The sequence below is a fragment of the Anoplopoma fimbria genome, unplaced genomic scaffold (genome assembly GCF_027596085.1).
Source record: "Anoplopoma fimbria isolate UVic2021 breed Golden Eagle Sablefish unplaced genomic scaffold, Afim_UVic_2022 Un_contig_7978_pilon_pilon, whole genome shotgun sequence".
NCBI lineage: Eukaryota > Metazoa > Chordata > Actinopteri > Perciformes > Anoplopomatidae > Anoplopoma > Anoplopoma fimbria.
Genome location: NW_026552846.1, coordinates 1 through 21,322, shown reverse-complemented (window position 1 = coordinate 21,322; position 21,322 = coordinate 1). Strand labels below are relative to the sequence as shown.

The following is a 21,322-nucleotide window of genomic DNA, read 5'->3' as shown; positions in this document are numbered from 1 at the left end:
TACAGTTGTACCAGAGAAAGTTGCCTCTGAGTGTGAATGTATCCCAGTGTGTGTGTGTGTGTTGGTATGTCCTGTGAATAATCTTACTTTGGAGCAGTTTTTGTCGCAGACAGTAGGGTTGCAAGTGATGATGTTTAGCTTGGTTATTGGATCCATTTGGGGGCCACAGTAACAATCATGGCAGGGTTTGGGTTTAAAAGACTCCTCAGTTACAGGTCCAGATGTTGTTTCTCCGGCTCCTGATGGTTGTTCTGGTGTTGTTTGTGCCTGTAGTTGGGGTCCTGATGGTTGTTCTGGTGTTGTTTGTGCCTGTAGTTGGGGTCCTGATGGTTGTTCTGGTGTTGTTGGTGCCTCTAGTTGGGGTTCTGATGGTGTTTCTGGCGTTGGTATCTTGGAACCAGGCTATAAAATACACATTAATCAAAGCTTTACTCTCAAACAATCAATTCTGCATTCTGAGGAAGTTTTTAAACCTGTACTTAAATTCATTGTTCTGGACCAAGGGGGAAATAAGATCCATATTCATAGAGATGCAACAATATTGCTTCTTTCACAGTGTGATCAGTGTATGGATTATGTAAATGTGATACCGGTCTTGAATTCATGCTGAAATCATGTCATCTTCTATATGTATGTCAATAATCATGACAGATGAGGTTTGATTTCAGCTAATTCTTTGTGAGGTAAAATAGGAATAAAGGAATAAAGTTTCTTTTGATTTTCCTACGATGGCACCAAAGCTGTCCAGGGATTAATGAACCTGTCATTTGAATTTGGTAAGTGTGGGATATGAAAGGGAACAATGTAATAATTGTTTCTTTTGGTATGGCCTGAAGAGAACTGAAGAGAGTTCTCTGGAGTTTGGACTGTGTCCTTACCTTGTACTCAGTCATGTTATAGACACAAACACCTTTAGGAACTGCAAAAAAACAAAAGAAAACAAGACACATGAGTTAGGTTGACACTGGTTATATAGAGAAGTAATGCAGATCTCTGGATGCACTGAAACAAATCTTCAGCACAGATATTTTATTAGTTTAATCCATAGAATAAGTTTTTTCTCCCCAAAACTGTTATTGTTTTAAAAAGCCGTTAATACGAGTATGATTTCTTAAAAATATCTTTACCAATACACTCCGAACACACACATTAAAACGTGTAAATCAACGTTCTTTCTTTCTAATTAGCTGGCGCGTGTTTCTGCCTTCCCATGAACTGATAATGCATCAACAATCAGCCGTCTTTGATACTGATATTCTAAACGTTTGTGCTATACACACAAATCTACATCTACAGCTCTTGGCAGAAAATTGACTTTGTTATAGGTGGGTGCATGTGAGACTGTGACACGTTCACTACTTTTACCCCGCCATGATGCGCCCGACAGTTTTGAACCCGAACAAATCTCAATCTCAATCATGTTGCTCGTCTGTAGACTATTATAATAAACAATGTGGAGCTCCTATTTTTCCCAGTAAGTTAAAAAGTGCAGCGGGAGTTTTTAAGTGATTCACAATTATCTCACTGAGTTTCTTCACGACATACAGGTTTGTATTACATATCGTGAACCAGCATATCCTGCTGAATTGATAGTGGAGTCACATACCACACTCGTAGGATTGGCAGCAGGTGCCGTTGGTGAAAGCGAGTTGGAACCCCAGCGGGCAGGCGACAGGAGTGGGACACAGGTTAACGTTGCACTCTGTTGAGGACAAAAGGACGGGATGAATATGTGAATACTCAAAAAACAAAAACATCAGTTTTGCATGTTTAGATGTTTCACGACAAGTTTGACTTTTTAGGAGAAGGCAGAGGATGTTGGGTGTGAAACTTATTGTACCATACAGAAAATAATTCAAACCTTTGGCTGCTTGATGGTAGGAACAACATATTGTTCGTTATAAAACACGTACGTTTGCTTTGGACAGCAGCCAGCAGTAATGTAAAGTATATATCATTAGCAAACAACACCGTTGGGTCCTCTAAAGGCCTGTCCGTAATGCTACTGTATGAGGGACATATCTTATTTGTTCAACAATTCATTCACTTCTAACCCTATAGCAATCGAGTAAAGGTGACATAGCATGAGAAAATACGCCAACACAACATACAAACACTTAAAAAGTGGTTTAAAACAATTTTTAAGATGAATTAAAACTACTTCTCCACCTGGTATTAACATTAATCTGATCATGGCCTTTGCAATGACGGTCTGATTATGATACAAGTTCTCATTATGTCTGTCCTGCCCACACAATACAATTCATAGTGTTTTCTTCAGTCATGTTATCTTAGCTTAACAATGGCATCTCAGTAGATCCTGTGTAGCTCACTACCAGGGAGGCCCGTGAATAAAACTCTTTCTCCTGAAGTAGCACTTGAAGCAGTTCGGCATATTAGATGAAGTCGTGCTTTTTGTATCAGCATGGTTGAATGCATTTATTTAGTTTGGTAGTTGCGTGCGATTCAGTACAACAAGTATTGTCCTCACACTACAACTGAGCTGACTGAGATGATACTTGTGAGGGGAGCTTCGTTGCAAAAAGCTGATGATTCAGTTTCATTTGTAAATGTACTAAAAACCTAAAAATAATCGTAATGTTTACACCTGCAGAAACAGATCACGTGTTAATATCAGGTGGAGATGGAATATACGATCGCATGTTTTATCTCTTCAGAGGCAGACTTTACGGTTTATCTCTTCAACAGACTACCACCCTGTGGCAACAACAGTGACATAATCCCATTGAGTTCTGTGACACTGCAACTGACCACAAGACTGGGTTGTGCAGCAGACATCTGTCTTGTTGACCAGCTGCTGGCCAGGTTCGCTGCAGCTGGGACTCTGTATTGTTGGGCATTGGACAGGCTGACACTGGATGCTCATGGAATCCTTGTCACACATACAGGTGTTGCAGCCGCTTGTCCATGTGTCACCAGGCTGTTGAAGAGACAGGAGCCAGTTAAAGACGCACAACTCCATTTTTTTTTTTTTTTTTTTGCTAGAGAATATGAATAGATTGGACGGGCAGAGTTCTCACCTGTTTGGGTTGTCCATCGGGTCCAACGCAACCTGGAATTCAATCAGAAACAATTGTTTGTAGATTTGAGTTGTGCTTTTGTGAAAAAGTCAAGTTTTCTTTGGGATCTCCTCTTACCGCAGGAGGCAACGCATGTGTCATAGACTGTGTTGAATAAGATGGTGCCATGAGGACAGAAGCAGCCCTCCATAGTGTTGTTAGAGGATGCCTCGCTGTCTGCCTGGAACTTTCGGTTGTATCTGATGTTAGAAAAATAATTATTGCTTATCACACTCTGTTTCATTTTTCTCACACACTGACAAGAAACAGCGTTTAAGTCATCGAAGCGGAAGTGTAAGCATTTCCATTCGGAAAGTTGTGTATAAATGCCCCAAAAATCTCTAAAACAACAATAAATAATAAAAAACAAACAAAAACAAAATCACATTATTGATTTATTCTTTACCTGTCATTGCATGTAGGCGCTACAGAGGCGCCACAGGCCATGTACACCTTGTTATTTGGACACTTGTGCTCTGTAAGATGGAGATATGTTTATATACACATTTTTCAGAACTCCATGACATTTCTTTGTAGTTCTATAAATGATTAGCCATATATATATATATATATCTTACCACACTGGCCATTGGTTGCATTCCTCCAGTCGATACAGACTCCTGCATCAGAGCACTGAGTGGCGTAGGCCTCCAGGCTGGTGCAGCCTGTGGCATTGCCACTGTTGCAAATGTCGGATGTACAGGATGTCACAAATGGTCCCGGGGTATGACTGTATGGCATGGTGCGAAAACACTAGAAGGGACATACGAGCCAGAACAGTATACGTCAGGAAAAGAAATTAGAAGAGATCGTCATCTAAGAGATAATGAAATAACGGTCCCAGTTCAAGAAGGTCAAAGAATTATTCTTTTCATTTTAGATTAAGACTAAATTAGATTAAGAGAGCATTAAAACAGACAATTAACTGTCAACAGTCTCATTCATTCACTATTAAAAAAAGGAAATCGGTTTGAATACGGTCAACTACAGCAAGCTCTGATACCGTTTCGAAAATGAAAAATCATATACACGTATGCAGACATCCATTTTTGGTCTCAATATAAGATAGCATTCATATATATATATATATATATAGAAAAAAATAAATGAATATTGGTTCAAGCCTCCATTTTACTTCCCTACCATCTCCCTTACCCCATCTCTCTTTTTAATCAGTAATACTACCAATATGGATGTCAATGAATAGCAATAATCATGCTCTATCACATCATCCAAGCTAAGGGTCTACCATTTGTCAATAAATTGACCAAAAAAAGGATAGAACTACATCTACATCTACAGCTAACTGTGGAAGAGTAAATGTGTCTTTTTGATCCTGTGTTTTGTGCTGACAAAACTGCACAAAACAGTGTTATCCGACCTCTAAACCTTCACTAGATGATAATAATAATAATAATAATAATAATAATAATAATAATAATAATAATAATAATTAAGCCTTTATTAGTCCCACAATGGGTAAATTCAGTTCTCTGATGCCACTTTTTAGCTAGAATAGTACCAGTAGGAGCGAGGGGACCCACGCCGAACTTTAGCCCGGAAAAAGTGCTCCAGAACGGAATACTCCACGCTTCAATCGGGTAGACGCTTGAGGAGCTACTCTCTTTTAGGTTGTGTGTTCCAAGCGTTGCTTTAGGGCAATGTACCTTAAAGCGATACATGAGCCTGACGGAACCAAGACCTTTTACTATTCTGTGGTTCCCCCTTACCTGCTGGTTAGGATATCACAGATGGCAGGTTTGCAAGCAGGCTTTGTTGTCGAGACAGGTGGTTCTGAAGTGGTGGTGGTAGTCGTTGGGGGCGGGGGTGACGCAGGGTGTCCCTGGGACATGCCATTGGCCCGCAGTGTGTGAGCAGCTTTCCACCTGGCCGTTTGGAGAACGACAGTCGTTGTTCTGGGAGTTGTCACAGGTCCCTGGGAAAGAAGAGGGTTGGAGGAGGAGAAGAGGTTGATGGTATTTAACAAAGAGTCCGGAATTGAAGATATAATCTGCCTTTCTTCACGAAGGGAAAGGTAATTTGACTCCTAGCACCATTCACTGTCGGCTATATTATTCATTCTGCCGTCTCTTTGACAGCCTCTCATACTAGTCACGGATGACTCTGACCTACAACGATGTTCACTCTTTAGGTCTTTCATAGTACAGCTCCTCTGACCATATTGTGCGTAGTAATATTTTAGAAAGTATTCTAAATATGACTACTGACGCCGCTAAGCTTGCCCTGTCTTGGTCTGCTGATTTAAGACAGCAGGACTTTAAGCTCCATCGTGTAAAATCCTTCTTTTTACTCTTTAGTAACACGAAACGGAACATGAAATCGAAAATGTCATTTTATTGAAATTGATAATCAGTCTAAAACAGGTGATTTACGACTAGTTAGTGGAGTTAAGAAGTAAGGGAGAACACTTCAAGACAACATTTGAATACGAACAACTTCTAGCCAAATGTGTCTTTTAGCAGTGTTGACGCTGTCGACTGGTTGACTTTAATTTAAACTTTAGTTTTGCCTTCTAGATACTCAGTGTTAAGGCTCAGCTGTACAACATATCAGTTTCATCCTGTTCATACCTCTTTCTTAGTAATTATGAAGGGTCTTCCTGTTCTTATTTTCACTCTGGTTGCTTCAGATCTGTGAATCGTTGTATTGTCTATTCTAACTCTGCACTAAATATAGAGTTCTTTCACCAAATGATTTGGCCGACTAAGTGCCACTGATTAGTCTCCCATTCTATATCTAGTGTTCTGCTAACTCACCACACTGTCCCTCAGTGTTTCCACCAAAGGAGGAATAAGGAAGGTCAATGCTGAATGAGGAGGCCCTATAGACCACTTTGGCGTTGATCTCGGGTATCTCCAATGTGATCACCATATCTGTGCCTGTGAGGCGTAGGACAGCATTTTCGTAGGCAGGATAGATACGTTTCTGATTGACATACACCTGTAGAACAAGGTAACAAAACACATTTAGAGAAGACAGTAGCATTTCTAACTGTACAATGCAACTAACACTGAAACAATAAATGTCTTTGACAATTGGTTATGTTGCTTACCACGATAGCTGCTGTTCCTGCAGTCTTCAACTGAGTCAAAACTACCCTGTAGGACCCGTATGTTACAATGAGAGCCTGGGGGCAGAATGTGTTGTCTGAAGGCTCACAGTTATGGTTGTTTATTATTATAGTCAGGTTATATTTAGTAATAATCTCTTTGACCAGGTAGTAAGAACAGTCCTCCTTGAAACTGTATGACTTTCCATCGAATGTTAAGTATTGGGATCCAGCAGAGCCACTGCACACACCTGCAGGATAACAAACAATGCAATTGGAAACAATAAGTAAGAGCTAGAAGAGGCAGAAAGCATAATTACCTCTACCAAAAAGGCTTTTTTTTTGTTTATTGGCAATTCATATTTATTCATAGTATTTTTTTGGCAGATAGTTGCTTTAGTAACTACTATAACCAAAGTCATTTAGAGGTGACTGAGTTGATAGTCTGGACCACAGTGCTTTTTCAGTAAATAGATGTTTTTATTAAGTATATTTATGTTTAGTTTAATATGAAGATATGCTAATAGTCTTAGCATCTTGGCACAAGATGCTCTGCCGCATTTAAAAAGAAGGTTCAATTTTCAACTTACATGCACATTCATAGTGGAAGCAGCATCCGTCATCATCATAGACTTCGACAACTTTACGTCCATTGGCACAGATGGGTTGTTGTACTGTGGGACAGGGAGTGGGTGTCTCTATGATCTTGCCATTGGTGCAGGTAGCTGTGGTGCAGTTGCTGACCTCCCAGGACTCCCCATTCTTGATGGGTATTGAGAAGCAGTAAGTAATACAGTAAATTACGTGTGTGTATTACAATATAAAAAGTGTGATTTAACAGGTTTTTGCAATGCAGGGCTGTATTTTCTGCACCCCAACCAGTTCATCAGGGGCTTTCCAAATACACTTTTGGTAATTGCGGGATCAGAAAGAAAACATGATTATGCAATATATGGGGGCGTGTTGAAGACTGTGACAACTATGGACAATCACATTCGCTACTTTAGGCCCCCCCCATGATGCACTGAAAGGTTGGGAATCTATAGCCTCGAAAATAAACTTATGTTGACTAGAAAAAGGCAGATTTTCCCATCAAGGCAAATCAAATATTGTGCTGAGAGCAGATGATAACTCTTTGCAAGTTGAATTTACTGGATATGTCCCTACAGAAGGTTATCCATGCATTATAATGCATTATTTCATTTGGCATAACAATGATTCATACTATGAGCAGTCAACTATCACCATAGTGCCATATATACAATTTAAGTAGAATTCGAAATGTGGTCTAATATTTTGCAATATTTTTATTATGTTCTGAAATTGCTTTTTAAGTTTTAATCAGTTAGAGTGTATTGTTTACCCGTAAAATGTATAATCGACAATCTGGGAACTAAATAGTTTCCTCTTTAATCTTCATATTCAGACTTAAATATAGTCTTGTTAATGATCCAGTGGTCCTCTGGGAAAAACACTGAAATATTTACTTTAAACAATCTCCATCGCATAATGTTGCTCAGCACAGCCACACATTAGTCAGTATTGTAATTAAAATCACAAACTTCCAGGCGGTATGCCTACCGCTACAGTTTTGGATAAAGACACCAGGAGAGATTTTGAATGGATGGTCCAGAGGGAGTTATTAGCAAAGAGGAAAAATGTAATTGTTCCAGGCCCATAGAGTCTTAAACAGGCCCTATTATGCTATTTTCCGGGTGCATGATTTTTATCTCAAGTTACAGTTACAACATGTTAACATGCGTTAATGCCCATAATCCTCCATGTTTTTCTCATCATTCTGTCCTGCAGCACCTCTTCTCACCCTCTCTCTGAAACGCTCTGTTGTAGCGCTTGCTCCTCCCTCCAGAAAGCAAAGTCTGCTCTGATTGGTCAGCTAGCCCGCTCTGTTGTGATTGATCAACGGTTCACATTTAAAAAAACTCTTCCTCCGGAGCTTCAGCTCCGTCTCTCACTTTTTCGTTTGAGGGCCAAACTAGCCGGAAGGAGTGTTACGTCACTTCTGTAACATTGTGACCTCATAAAGTTATGGAAGTGAAGAAGAGAATTCAATCGAGCCGTTTCAGGAGCTCAGGAGCAGTAACTCCTTTTAGGTTGGATTTCAGGTTTTACACTCTATGGACCTTTTACATGTACAAAAATATATATAACACACTAAAGGAGAGGGAAAAAGTGGAAAAGCATAATAGGGCCACTTTAAGATCAACTGAAAAGTATCCATAGGTGTGTTACTGGACACAAAGCAGTTACTGGTGAAATAAAAAGCTCAATGTCCTTTAAAAACGACTCAATTCACAATCATGAATAAAAAAATATTTGATCTATCCCACCTTTCTTGTTGAATTCACGTCATTGCAGTCAGCTGTAGTTGTAGATGGGGTTGTTGATGGATTCGAAGTAGAGCTGGGAAAAGCTGTGGTGGTGGAAGACACTGAGGCCTTTGTAGTGGTGCCAAAAACTGGAGTGGTAGAACGTGCGGTTGTGCTGGGTATCGCTGTTGTGGGACATGGTCTGGATTGGGTATCAACTTTACAAGTTGCATTGCAATATGCAACGTAACACCACCCTAAGCGATCAGTGACATTGTACACCAAATCCCCTGTGAAAATAAGAGTGGAGATAAAAGTTTAGTGCACCAAATAAAAGGATTACTGATTTAATTAAAAAGTAATTAATAAGAGGAGTTAGTGGGTGTTCAGACCTAAAAACAACCCTGCTTTTAATATGATAAGTGTCTATTAAAAAGGCCTGGGACTGATCAAGGATTAATCTATTTTGTAAAGCCAACTCTGAGCTATTTTGAGCAGACTAAGCCTTGACAGTTTCTAGGCCAAGTTTGTGCCTTCTGAAAACCCCAGAAGATTGTTCAAAAGCATTAATCACTATTCTGGCCTGTTTGTGACTCTGTTTCTTACCCAGGTAGCTGTATAGTATACAGTAGATATTAGAGAAAAAATTAACAAACACTGTAACCCTACTTCCAACAAAACAAAAGAGAATGTTTGGCATCCTGCTGTAGGTCAGCAGTCAGCTTCAACTCTGACACAAAGATAATCAAAGTAAGGATACATTTGCTGCAGTGCTATGGTGTAATGGTAGGTTCAAGTCCTGTGTGAGTGATGTGGATTTTCTTACTATAGTGCTAAAAGTTGTAACATACCATTAAAAAACTTTGAAGTATCATATATGACTCTGGCCTGGTAATTTATTTTGAAGCAAGAAAATTAGACAGAACAGATGGGAGATACCATTTCAAAGAATCAATGGTAATTGGAATTGCAAATAATTTGATCATAAATAGCTTTAAACGACATTCTGACCACTTTCCACATGAGTCATCTACATTAATCCTGAGCAGCACAAAATAGTAGCAACTTGCTAATTACTTATTACTTAAACATTAGTTTTGGGCACCCCAAGCAGGGAGAAATAATACCTGATTACCTCATGACTATCTCATGTAGCATGCGTGAAATCCAGCTCAGCTGAGCACATGCTGCACCAGCCACCACTGAGAGGCAATTTACAGAAACTTTTATTGGATCATCGTGATCAACTACATAGTCCTAGATTCAAAGTTATAACTCATTAATAATGAAAATGAAAAACCTGCTGTTGCCTTGCAGTAGGAGACGTTATACACATTAAAGGAAATAAAATGTAATTCTGTATGAAATTGTAAAAGATATTGTGGGTGGAAGTTCACTGTTTGATCAAATGTTTATATCATGTGAAATATAACATTATATCAAAGACAAAATGATAATTAAGACTTGAAGTTCTGAATCTACAATGGAATAATAACCGTTTAGACATTTCAATGAGAGAAATAAAATCTTAAAAAGCAAAGAGAAAAGGTGCTGAGACCCACAACGAGGAAAAAATGATAATGTGAAAATGAAGAATCACCTACCAGGACGATGTGCAGTCCCATTGACAAGGCAGACACATAATGTTGTAGTTGTGGTTAATAGAGGTGGTGTAGAAACAACTGTGGTTCTGGCTGGAATGGTAGTGTAAACAGCTGGAAGTGTCTTTGTTATTGGGACAATGGAAGTTGTACCTTTAATTGTTGCTCCTGAAGTTACAGTTGATACCACAATAGGTGTTGTGTTCAAAATAAGAGGTTTTGTAATAACAGTTGATGTTTGTAGACTTGCTGTGACTACAACAACTGTTGTTTCTGGGATATTTGTTGTTGTCCCAACACTCTCTGTTGTCCGTTCTGATGTAGTTGTTTCTGAAGGTTTTGTTGTTGTTCCCTTGGTCGTTACTGATGGAACTTCAGTGGTTGTGGTAACAACAGAAGGTTTTGATGTTACAACTGTTGTTTCAGGGCTTGTTGTTGTGACACCCGATACTGAGGTTGTACTTTCAACAACAGCCGTGGTAGAAGTTGTAACTGGACCAGTGGTGACTGGAGTTTGTTTGGTTGTCCCAACACTTCCAGTTGTTTGTTCTGATGTAGTTGTTTCTGAAGGTTTTGTTGTTGTTCCCTTGGTCGTTACTGATGGAACTTCAGTGGTTGTGGTACCAACAGAAGGTTTTGATGTTACAACTGTTGTTTCAGGGCTTGTTGTTGTGACACCTGGTGCGGCGGATGTAGTTTCAACAATAGCTGTGGTAGAAGTTGTAACTGGACCAGTGGTGACTGGAGTTTGTTTGGTTGTCCCAACACTTCCAATTGTTTGTTCTGATGTAGTTGTTTCTGAAGGTTTTGTTGTTGTTCCCTTGGTCGTTACTGATGGAACTTCAGTGGTTGTGGTACCAACAGAAGGTTTTGATGTTACAACTGTTGTTTCAGGGCTTGTTGTTGTGACACCTGGTGCGGCGGATGTAGTTTCAACAATAGCTGTGGTAGAAGTTGTAACTGGACCAGTGGTGACTGGAGTTTGTTTGGTTGTCCCAACACTTCCAGTTGTTTGTTCTGATGTAGTTGTTTCTGAAGGTTTTGTTGTTGTTCCCTTGGTCGTTACTGATGGAACTTCAGTGGTTGTGGTACCAACAGAAGGTTTTGATGTTACAACTGTTGTTTCAGGGCTTGTTGTTGTGACACCTGGTGCGGCGGATGTAGTTTCAACAATAGCTGTGGTAGAAGTTGTAACTGGACCAGTGGTAACTTGAGTTTGTTTGGTTGTCCCAACACTTCCAATTGTTTGTTCTGATGTAGTTGTTTCTGAAGGTTTTGTTGTTGTTCCCTTGGTCGTTACTGATGGAACTTCAGTGGTTGTGGTACCAACAGAAGGTTTTGATGTTACAACTGTTGTTTCAGGGCTTGTTGTTGTGACACCTGGTGCGGCGGATGTAGTTTCAACAATAGCTGTGGTAGAAGTTGTAACAGGACCAGTGGTGACTTGAGTTTGTTTGGTTGTCCCAACACTTCTAGTTGTTTGTTCCGATGTAGTTGTTTCTGAAGGTTTTGTTGTTGTTCCCTTGGTCGTTACTGATGGAACTTCAGTGGTTGTGGTACCAACAGAAGGTTTTGATGTTACAACTGTTGTTTCAGGGCTTGTTGTTGTGACACCTGGTGCGGCCGATGTAGTTTCAACAATAGCTGTGGTAGAAGTTGTAACTGGACCAGTGGTAACTTTAGGTGGTGTTGTTGTTCCAACACTTCCAGTTGTTTGTTCTGATGTAGTTGTTTCTGAAGGTTTTGTTGTTGTTCCCTTGGTCGTTACTGATGGAACTTCAGTGGTTGTGGTACCAACAGAAGGTTTTGATGTTACAACTGCTGTTTCAGGGCTTGTTGTTGTGACACCCGATACTGAGGTTGTACTTTCAACAACAGCCGTGGTAGAAGTTGTAACAGGACCAGTGGTAACTTTAGGTGGTGTTGTTGTTCCAACACTTCCAGTTGTTTGTTCTGATGTAGTTGTTTCTGAAGGTTTTGTTGTTGTTCCCTTGGTCGTTACTGATGGAACTTCAGTGGTTGTGGTACCAACAGAAGGTTTTGATGTTACAACTGTTGTTTCAGGGCTTGTTGTTGTGACACCTGGTGCAGCGGATGTAGTTTCAACAATAGCTGTGGTAGAAGTTGTAACTGGACCAGTGGTGACTTGCGTTTGTTTGGTTGTCCCAACACTTCCAGTTGTTTGTTCTGATGTAGTTGTTTCTGAAGGTTTTGTTGTTGTTCCCTTGGTCGTTACTGATGGAACTTCAGTGGTTGTGGTACCAACAGAAGGTTTTGATGTTACAACTGTTGTTTCAGGGCTTGTTGTTGTGACACCTGGTGCGGCCGATGTAGTTTCAACAATAGCTGTGGTAGAAGTTGTAACTGGACCAGTGGTAACTTTAGGTGGTGTTGTTGTTCCAACACTTCCAGTTGTTTGTTCTGATGTAGTTGTTTCTGAAGGTTTTGTTGTTGTTCCCTTGGTCGTTACTGATGGAACTTCAGTGGTTGTGGTACCAACAGAAGGTTTTGATGTTACAACTGTTGTTTCAGGGCTTGTTGTTGTGACACCTGGTGCGGCGGATGTAGTTTCAACAATAGCTGTGGTAGAAGTTGTAACTGGACCAGTGGTGACTTGAGTTTGTTTGGTTGTCCCAACACTTCCAGTTGTTTGTTCTGATGTAGTTGTTTCTGAAGGTTTTGTTGTTGTTCCCTTGGTCGTTACTGATGGAACTTCAGTGGTTGTGGTACCAACAGAAGGTTTTGATGTTACAACTGTTGTTTCAGGGCTTGTTGTTGTGACACCTGGTGCGGCGGATGTAGTTTCAACAATAGCTGTGGTAGAAGTTGTAACTGGACCAGTGGTAACTTTAGGTGGTGTTGTTGTTCCAACACTTCCAGTTGTTTGTTCTGATGTAGTTGTTTCTGAAGGTTTTGTTGTTGTTCCCTTGGTCGTTACTGATGGAACTTCAGTGGTTGTGGTACCAACAGAAGGTTTTGATGTTACAACTGCTGTTTCAGGGCTTGTTGTTGTGACACCCGATACTGAGGTTGTACTTTCAACAACAGCCGTGGTAGAAGTTGTAACAGGACCAGTGGTAACTTTAGGTGGTGTTGTTGTTCCAACACTTCCAGTTGTTTGTTCTGATGTAGTTGTTTCTGAAGGTTTTGTTGTTGTTCCCTTGGTCGTTACTGATGGAACTTCAGTGGTTGTGGTACCAACAGAAGGTTTTGATGTTACAACTGTTGTTTCAGGGCTTGTTGTTGTGACACCTGGTGCGGCGGATGTAGTTTCAACAATAGCTGTGGTAGAAGTTGTAACTGGACCAGTGGTAACTTTAGGTGGTGTTGTTGTTCCAACACTTCCAGTTGTTTGTTCTGATGTAGTTGTTTCTGAAGGTTTTGTTGTTGTTCCCTTGGTCGTTACTGATGGAACTTCAGTGGTTGTGGTACCAACAGAAGGTTTTGATGTTACAACTGCTGTTTCAGGGCTTGTTGTTGTGACACCCGATACTGAGGTTGTACTTTCAACAACAGCCGTGGTAGAAGTTGTAACAGGACCAGTGGTAACTTTAGGTGGTGTTGTTGTTCCAACACTTCCAGTTGTTTGTTCTGATGTAGTTGTTTCTGAAGGTTTTGTTGTTGTTCCCTTGGTCGTTACTGATGGAACTTCAGTGGTTGTGGTACCAACAGAAGGTTTTGATGTTACAACTGCTGTTTCAGGGCTTGTTGTTGTGACACCTGGTGCAGCGGATGTAGTTTCAACAATAGCTGTGGTAGAAGTTGTAACTGGACCAGTGGTGACTTGAGTTTGTTTGGTTGTCCCAACACTTCCAGTTGTTTGTTCTGATGTAGTTGTTTCTGAAGGTTTTGTTGTTGTTCCCTTGGTCGTTACTGATGGAACTTCAGTGGTTGTGGTACCAACAGAAGGTTTTGATGTTACAACTGCTGTTTCAGGGCTTGTTGTTGTGACACCTGGTACAGCAGATGTAGTTTCAACAATAGCTGTGGTAGAAGTTGTAACTGGACCAGTGGTAACTTTAGGTGGTGTTGTTGTTCCAACACTTCCAGTTGTTTGTTCTGATGTAGTTGTTTCTGAAGGTTTTGTTGTTGTTCCCTTGGTCGTTACTGATGGAACTTCAGTGGTTGTGGTACCAACAGAAGGTTTTGATGTTACAACTGCTGTTTCAGGGCTTGTTGTTGTGACACCCGATACTGAGGTTGTACTTTCAACAACAGCCGTGGTAGAAGTTGTAACAGGACCAGTGGTAACTTTAGGTGGTGTTGTTGTTCCAACACTTCCAGTTGTTTGTTCTGATGTAGTTGTTTCTGAAGGTTTTGTTGTTGTTCCCTTGGTCGTTACTGATGGAACTTCAGTGGTTGTGGTACCAACAGAAGGTTTTGATGTTACAACTGTTGTTTCAGGGCTTGTTGTTGTGACACCTGGTGCGGCGGATGTAGTTTCAACAATAGCTGTGGTAGAAGTTGTAACTGGACCAGTGGTGACTTGAGTTTGTTTGGTTGTCCCAACACTTCCAGTTGTTTGTTCTGATGTAGTTGTTTCTGAAGGTTTTGTTGTTGTTCCCTTGGTCGTTACTGATGGAACTTCAGTGGTTGTGGTACCAACAGAAGGTTTTGATGTTACAACTGTTGTTTCAGGGCTTGTTGTTGTGACACCTGGTGCAGCGGATGTAGTTTCAACAATAGCTGTGGTAGAAGTTGTAACTGGACCAGTGGTAACTTTAGGTGGTGTTGTTGTTCCAACACTTCCAGTTGTTTGTTCTGATGTAGTTGTTTCTGAAGGTTTTGTTGTTGTTCCCTTGGTCGTTACTGATGGAACTTCAGTGGTTGTGGTACCAACAGAAGGTTTTGATGTTACAACTGCTGTTTCAGGGCTTGTTGTTGTGACACCCGATACTGAGGTTGTACTTTCAACAACAGCCGTGGTAGAAGTTGTAACAGGACCAGTGGTAACTTTAGGTGGTGTTGTTGTTCCAACACTTCCAGTTGTTTGTTCTGATGTAGTTGTTTCTGAAGGTTTTGTTGTTGTTCCCTTGGTCGTTACTGATGGAACTTCAGTGGTTGTGGTACCAACAGAAGGTTTTGATGTTACAACTGTTGTTTCAGGGCTTGTTGTTGTGACACCTGGTGCGGCGGATGTAGTTTCAACAATAGCTGTGGTAGAAGTTGTAACTGGACCAGTGGTGACTTGAGTTTGTTTGGTTGTCCCAACACTTCCAGTTGTTTGTTCTGATGTAGTTGTTTCTGAAGGTTTTGTTGTTGTTCCCTTGGTCGTTACTGATGGAACTTCAGTGGTTGTGGTACCAACAGAAGGTTTTGATGTTACAACTGTTGTTTCAGGGCTTGTTGTTGTGACACCTGGTGCGGCGGATGTAGTTTCAACAATAGCTGTGGTAGAAGTTGTAACTGGACCAGTGGTAACTTTAGGTGGTGTTGTTGTTCCAACACTTCCAGTTGTTTGTTCTGATGTAGTTGTTTCTGAAGGTTTTGTTGTTGTTCCCTTGGTCGTTACTGATGGAACTTCAGTCGTTGTGGTACCAACAGAAGGTTTTGATGTTACAACTGTTGTTTCAGGGCTTGTTGTTGTGACACCTGGTGCGGCGGATGTAGTTTCAACAATAGCTGTGGTAGAAGTTGTAACTGGACCAGTGGTGACTTGAGTTTGTTTGGTTGTCCCAACACTTCCAGTTGTTTGTTCTGATGTAGTTGTTTCTGAAGGTTTTGTTGTTGTTCCCTTGGTCGTTAATGATGGAACTTCAGTGGTTGTGGTACCAACAGAAGGTTTTGATGTTACAACTGTTGTTTCAGGGCTTGTTGTCGTGACACCTGGTGCAGCGGATGTAGTTTCAATCCCCCCCCAAAAAAAAAAAATATAGACAGGATAAAAAAAAAAGGAAAAAGAAAATATATATATATATTTACATATATTTTTCTAAAAACAAAAATTCAGAAGAAGAAAAAAACTATATTCTATATTTTCTGCGGGGGGGGGAACTTTATATATATATATACATTTTTTTTGTTCTGTATTTTTTTTACTTTGGTTTACTTTTAGAGAAAATAAAATATACAGGAAAAAAAAAAAGTAAAAAGACAAAATATATATCTATTTATATATATTTTTCTATTCTGTATTTTTTTCATTTTGGATAAAAATATAGAATAAAACAATATATATTTATATATACATATACATTTTTTTTTGTTTTTATTTTGGAAAAAATACAGAAGAAAAAAATTCAGAAGAAGAAAAACAATATATATATATGAAAGTCCCCCCCCAAAAAAAAAAATTATATATATATATATATTTCTTTTTTTACTTCTTCTGTATTTTTTTGAGGGTGGAAACTTTTATATATATTTACATTTTTTTCTTTCTGTATTCTTTTTATTTTTGTTTACTATTAGAGAAAAGAAAATACAGAAGAAAAAAATGAAAATAAAAATTTATATATTTTTTTATTTTTATTTATTCTGTATTTTACCAAGGTTTTAAAGAGACACAGGGATGTAGTTTGTCTAATATGGAGTGGCAAAGTGTTCCACAATTTTGGGGCTGCTACCAGAAAGGCACGTTCTCCTCTGTGTTTTAGCCTGGTACGGGGTGTGGCCAAAACAGCTGGTCAGCTGACCTAAGAGAACGGCTAGGAGTGTAGGGTTTTAGCAGCTCGGAGAGGTATGGTGGGGCAAGGCCATTTAAGGCTTTAAACGCAAATAAAAGTATTTTAAAATGAATCCTAAAACGTACAGGTAGCCAGTGCAATGAAGCCAGAATAGGTGTAATGTGGTCGTACTTTCTAGTGTTAGTCAAGAGACGAGCTGCGGCATTTTGAACTAATTGGAGGCGGGCAATGGAGGCCTCACTAATCCCCATGTAAAGTGCATTACAGTAGTCCAGCCGGGTGGTCACAAACGCATGGATTACTGTTTCAAAATGCTGTCTCTGAAGCATTGGTTTAATTTTGCCAGCTGCCTTAGCTGGAAGAAGCTGGACTTCACCACAGCTTTTACCTGGGTGTCAAATTTGAGGTCAGTGTCCACCTTAACCCCCAGGTTATTTAAGATTGGCCTACGGAACTGTTCCAGGTAGCCTAGGTCAACCAGGGGGGACACACCAGAGCCACTGAAAACCATAACCTCTGTCTTTTTTTCATTAAAATTTAAAAAGTTTAGGGACATCCAAGCTTTAATGTCTTGCAGGCAGTCTAACAAAGGCTTAATGCTGAACGCTTCTGACTTTCTAAGAGGAACATAAATCTGGCTGTCATCAGCATAGCAATGAAAAGAAATACCATGCTTCCTAAGAATTGAGCCAAGTGGGAGTAAATAAAGGGAAAATAAAAGGGGGCCAAGCACCGAACCCTGCGGAACCCCATGTAATAGCGGGACAGTGGAGGACACATGCTCAGCAAGGCTAACACAGAAAGACCGCTGGGTTAAATAAGACCTGAACCATTGTAGTGCTGTGCCTCTGACACCCACCCACTGCTCCAGACGAGCAATGAGGATGTCATGGTCTACTGTGTCGAAGGCTGCAGTCAAATCTAGGAGCACAAGGACAACACTATGGTCAGAGTCAGTAGCTAAAAATATATCATTAAAAACTCTAAGCAGCGCTGATTCGGTGCTGTGTAATGTTTTAAAACCAGATTGGAAAATCTCTATAATGTTCTGTCCATTTATAAAGTCCATGAGCTGACAGTGAACAATCTTTTCCAGGACTTTTGACAGAAAAGACAGTTTGGAGATAGGTCTGAAATTAGACAAAACAGTAGGATCAAGTCCAGGTTTTTTTAACAAGGGTTTCACAACAGCATGTTTAAATTGAGCCGGCACGACTCCCGATGATAGGCTACTGTTAATGACAGCAGTAAAAGAAGGTCCAATAGTTGGAAAAATCTCCTTAAAAAGTCGAGGAGGAACAATATCTAATAAACATTTGTTCTGTATTTTTTTATTTCTTATTTTTTATTTTGGAAATAATACAGAAGGAAAAATTCAGAAGAAGAAAAACAATATATATATGAAAAAGTTCCCACCCCAAAAAAAAATAAAAAAAAGAATATATAGATATATATATAATTTATTTTCTTCTGTATTTATTTTGGGGGGGGGACTTTTATATATATATATATTTTTTTTTTATTTTGTATTTTTTTTTCTTTTGGTTTCCTATTATAGAAAAAAAAAATATATATATATAAAAAGTTCTCCCCCCTAAAAAAAAAATGAAATAAAAAATTATATATATATATATTTTTTTTTTCTATTCTGAATTATTTTATTTTGGTTTCCTATTAGAGAAAAAAAAGGAAAATATATATATATTTATATTTTTTAATATATTTATATATTTGTTTTTCTTCTGTATTTTTTTATTTTGGAAAGAATATAGAAGAAATAAATCTATCTCTCTCTCTCTCTCCCTATATATATATATATATATATCATATATATATATATATGAAATAGAAAATAAAAGATTATATATATTTTTTTTTTTTATTTATTCTGTATTTTTTAGGGGGGACTTTTATACATATATATTTTTTTGTTCTGAATTTTTTTATTTTGGTTTCCTATTAGAGAAGAAAAAGGAAAAAAAGATATATATATATTTATATATTCTTCTGTATTTTTTCCAAAATAAAAAATATATAGAAGAAGAAAAATCTTGAGTTAAAGGTTCTAAATAACAACATTTATTTAACAAACACTACTAAAGAATAAGTAAACTAAGCAAACAGCATCTGTGTCAGCTGGCTGCAGTCAAATCTAGGAGCACAAGGACAACACTATGGTCAGAGTCAGTAGCTAAAAATATATCATTAAAAACTCTAAGCAGCGCTGATTCGGTGCTGTGTAATGTTTTAAAACCAGATTGGAAAATCTCTATAATGTTCTGTCCATTTATAAAGTCCATGAGCTGACAGTGAACAATCTTTTCCAGGACTTTTGACAGAAAAGACAGTTTGGAGATCTGTATTTTTTTATTTTGGAAATAATACAGAAGAAAAAATTCAGAAGAAGAAAAACAATATATATATGAAAGTTCCCCCCTCAAAAAAAAATAAAAAGAATATATAGATATATATATATATATATATATATTTATTTTGGGGGGGGGACAAAAATATATATATATTTTTTTTTTTTATATTGTATATTTATTTTTTTCCTATATATATATATATATTTTTTTTTACTTTTATTTTTTTTTTTATTAGGGGGGGGGACTTTTATATATATATATATATTTTTTTTTTCTGTATTTTTTTTTTTGGTTTCCTATTAGAGAAAAATAAATAGACATGAAAAAAAAAATATATATATATATTTATATATATTTTTCTATTCTGTATTTTTTTTTATTTTGAAGAAAATATGGAAGAAAAAAAAATAAATATATATATATATATATATATATAGATATTTTTTTTATATATATATATATATATATATTTTTTTCTATATTTCTTTGGGGGAAAAAATAAATATATTTTTTTTTTTGTATTTTTTTCTTTTGGTTTCCTATTATAGGAAAAAAAAAAAGGAAAATATATATTTATATATATTTTTTTATTCTGCATTTCTTTTTTTTTTCCTATTAGAAAAAAATACAGAAGAAAAAAAAATATCTCTATATATATAATATTTTTTTCTTCTATATTTTTTTTGGGGAAAAAAACTTTTATATATGTATTTTTTTCATTTTGGAAAAAAATACAGAAGAAAAAAATTCAGAAGAAGAAAAAAAAAAAAATCTTGAGTTAAAGGTTCTAAATAACAACATTCATTTAACAAACACTCCTAAAGAATAAGTAAACTAAGCAAACAGCATCTGTGTCAGCTGAGGTGAAGCAGAGAGAGAGTGTTTCTGTCTGGAACTCAACGATGCTCAGGTGTGTCTCATCAGCAGCAATCAAGCAGCTGAAGGACAAAGAGAAGACAGACGGGACACAGAGCCCTGGTGGAGGTTTCATCCGCTAAGACTTCACAGATCCTTCAGTTAAACGTTTCAATTTGTATCACTTCAGGTTTGGTAAAGACCATGGTCACCATTAAATATGGATAATATCAGCAGTGACTTGAAGGGAAAGACAGAATGTGTTCACTCAGTGCTTTAGCGGCCTAAAGCGATCCACACACAGGATCCAGGATGTGATCCAGGGTCTCTGTCCTTTAAACAACACCATGTAGGAAGATTTGCTTATTCACTTTACTGATACACCTTCAGCAGTTTTTCACAGTATAGAAATAAAATAGTCAAACAATAAAAGCAAATGATTTGCAGTCTTATTCGACTTTGCAACAGGTACCTTAACGTGGGGACGGGGGAATGATCCTGTATAGTTCATTCTCTCTGTTCTACAGGTTAGGCTACATCTGCCTTTGATTTCATGATCGAGTTTTAATCCCAGAATGATCTTATTTTATGTGTTATATGCTTCTCAGGTCCTTTACACCACAGTGCCCAGACCATTAATTCAATTTGTTATAACCAATCAAATTTCAAATGCTGGACAGAGTCAGATAGAAATGAACAGTGTAATTAACCTAAAGGCTCTGTTTTTAAGTTTAAGTTTAAGTCTTCTTTTGCATTAATATTTACAAAAAGAGAAAGAAAAGTGCATTTGAAGCTGTTAATGTGCAGCTTGTGGGCTTGAAGCAGCGTATGGTTAGTCCCGCCCTCCTCCTCCTCAGTTCACAGCAGCTGTCAGTCACGTTGTGACAGTTTCACTGAGATGTGGTCTTTTAATGTTCTTATTTTATCAGGGGTGCCAGCCACGTTTCTCTCCTGGCATTTAAGATACGTCAGTCACGCTCTCTTTTTATGTTGGTATTTTTGTCCTTTTTATGGACACAAACAACTGTCACAAAGGCTGCACATCAATTTTAAATGTACACCCCACACATTGAATGACCTAATTTACCCCGAACAAGAACACAAACACACAAGTTTAGAAATTGCAAAATATTAATATATTTAAGGTTTTCACACACAAGACAAGAACCCTCAAAAATCCCACAGTCCCCAAAGCCCACACAACAAAAAACAATCAAACACAAAATTCCACTCCAGGTTTTCTTTCTCCCTTCAGTGAGGTAATGTGGTTACCAAAAGAAAAAAAACAAGAAGTTATTTTTCAGTCGAAAACGTTTATGCTGATAAGCTCTTCATCTGTAGATTTTATTTCCCTCTGCAATAAATGATGGAAACGTGAATAAAGTGACTGTGTT

At 38.2% G+C, this 21,322-nt stretch overlaps 1 pseudogene; it reads right to left on the bottom strand.

The window, feature by feature from the left end:
* Positions 1-209: 209 nt before the first annotated feature.
* LOC129116217 (intestinal mucin-like protein) lies at positions 210-17,625 on the bottom strand (annotated as a pseudogene).
* Between the last annotated feature and the right edge of the window lie 3,697 nt (positions 17,626-21,322).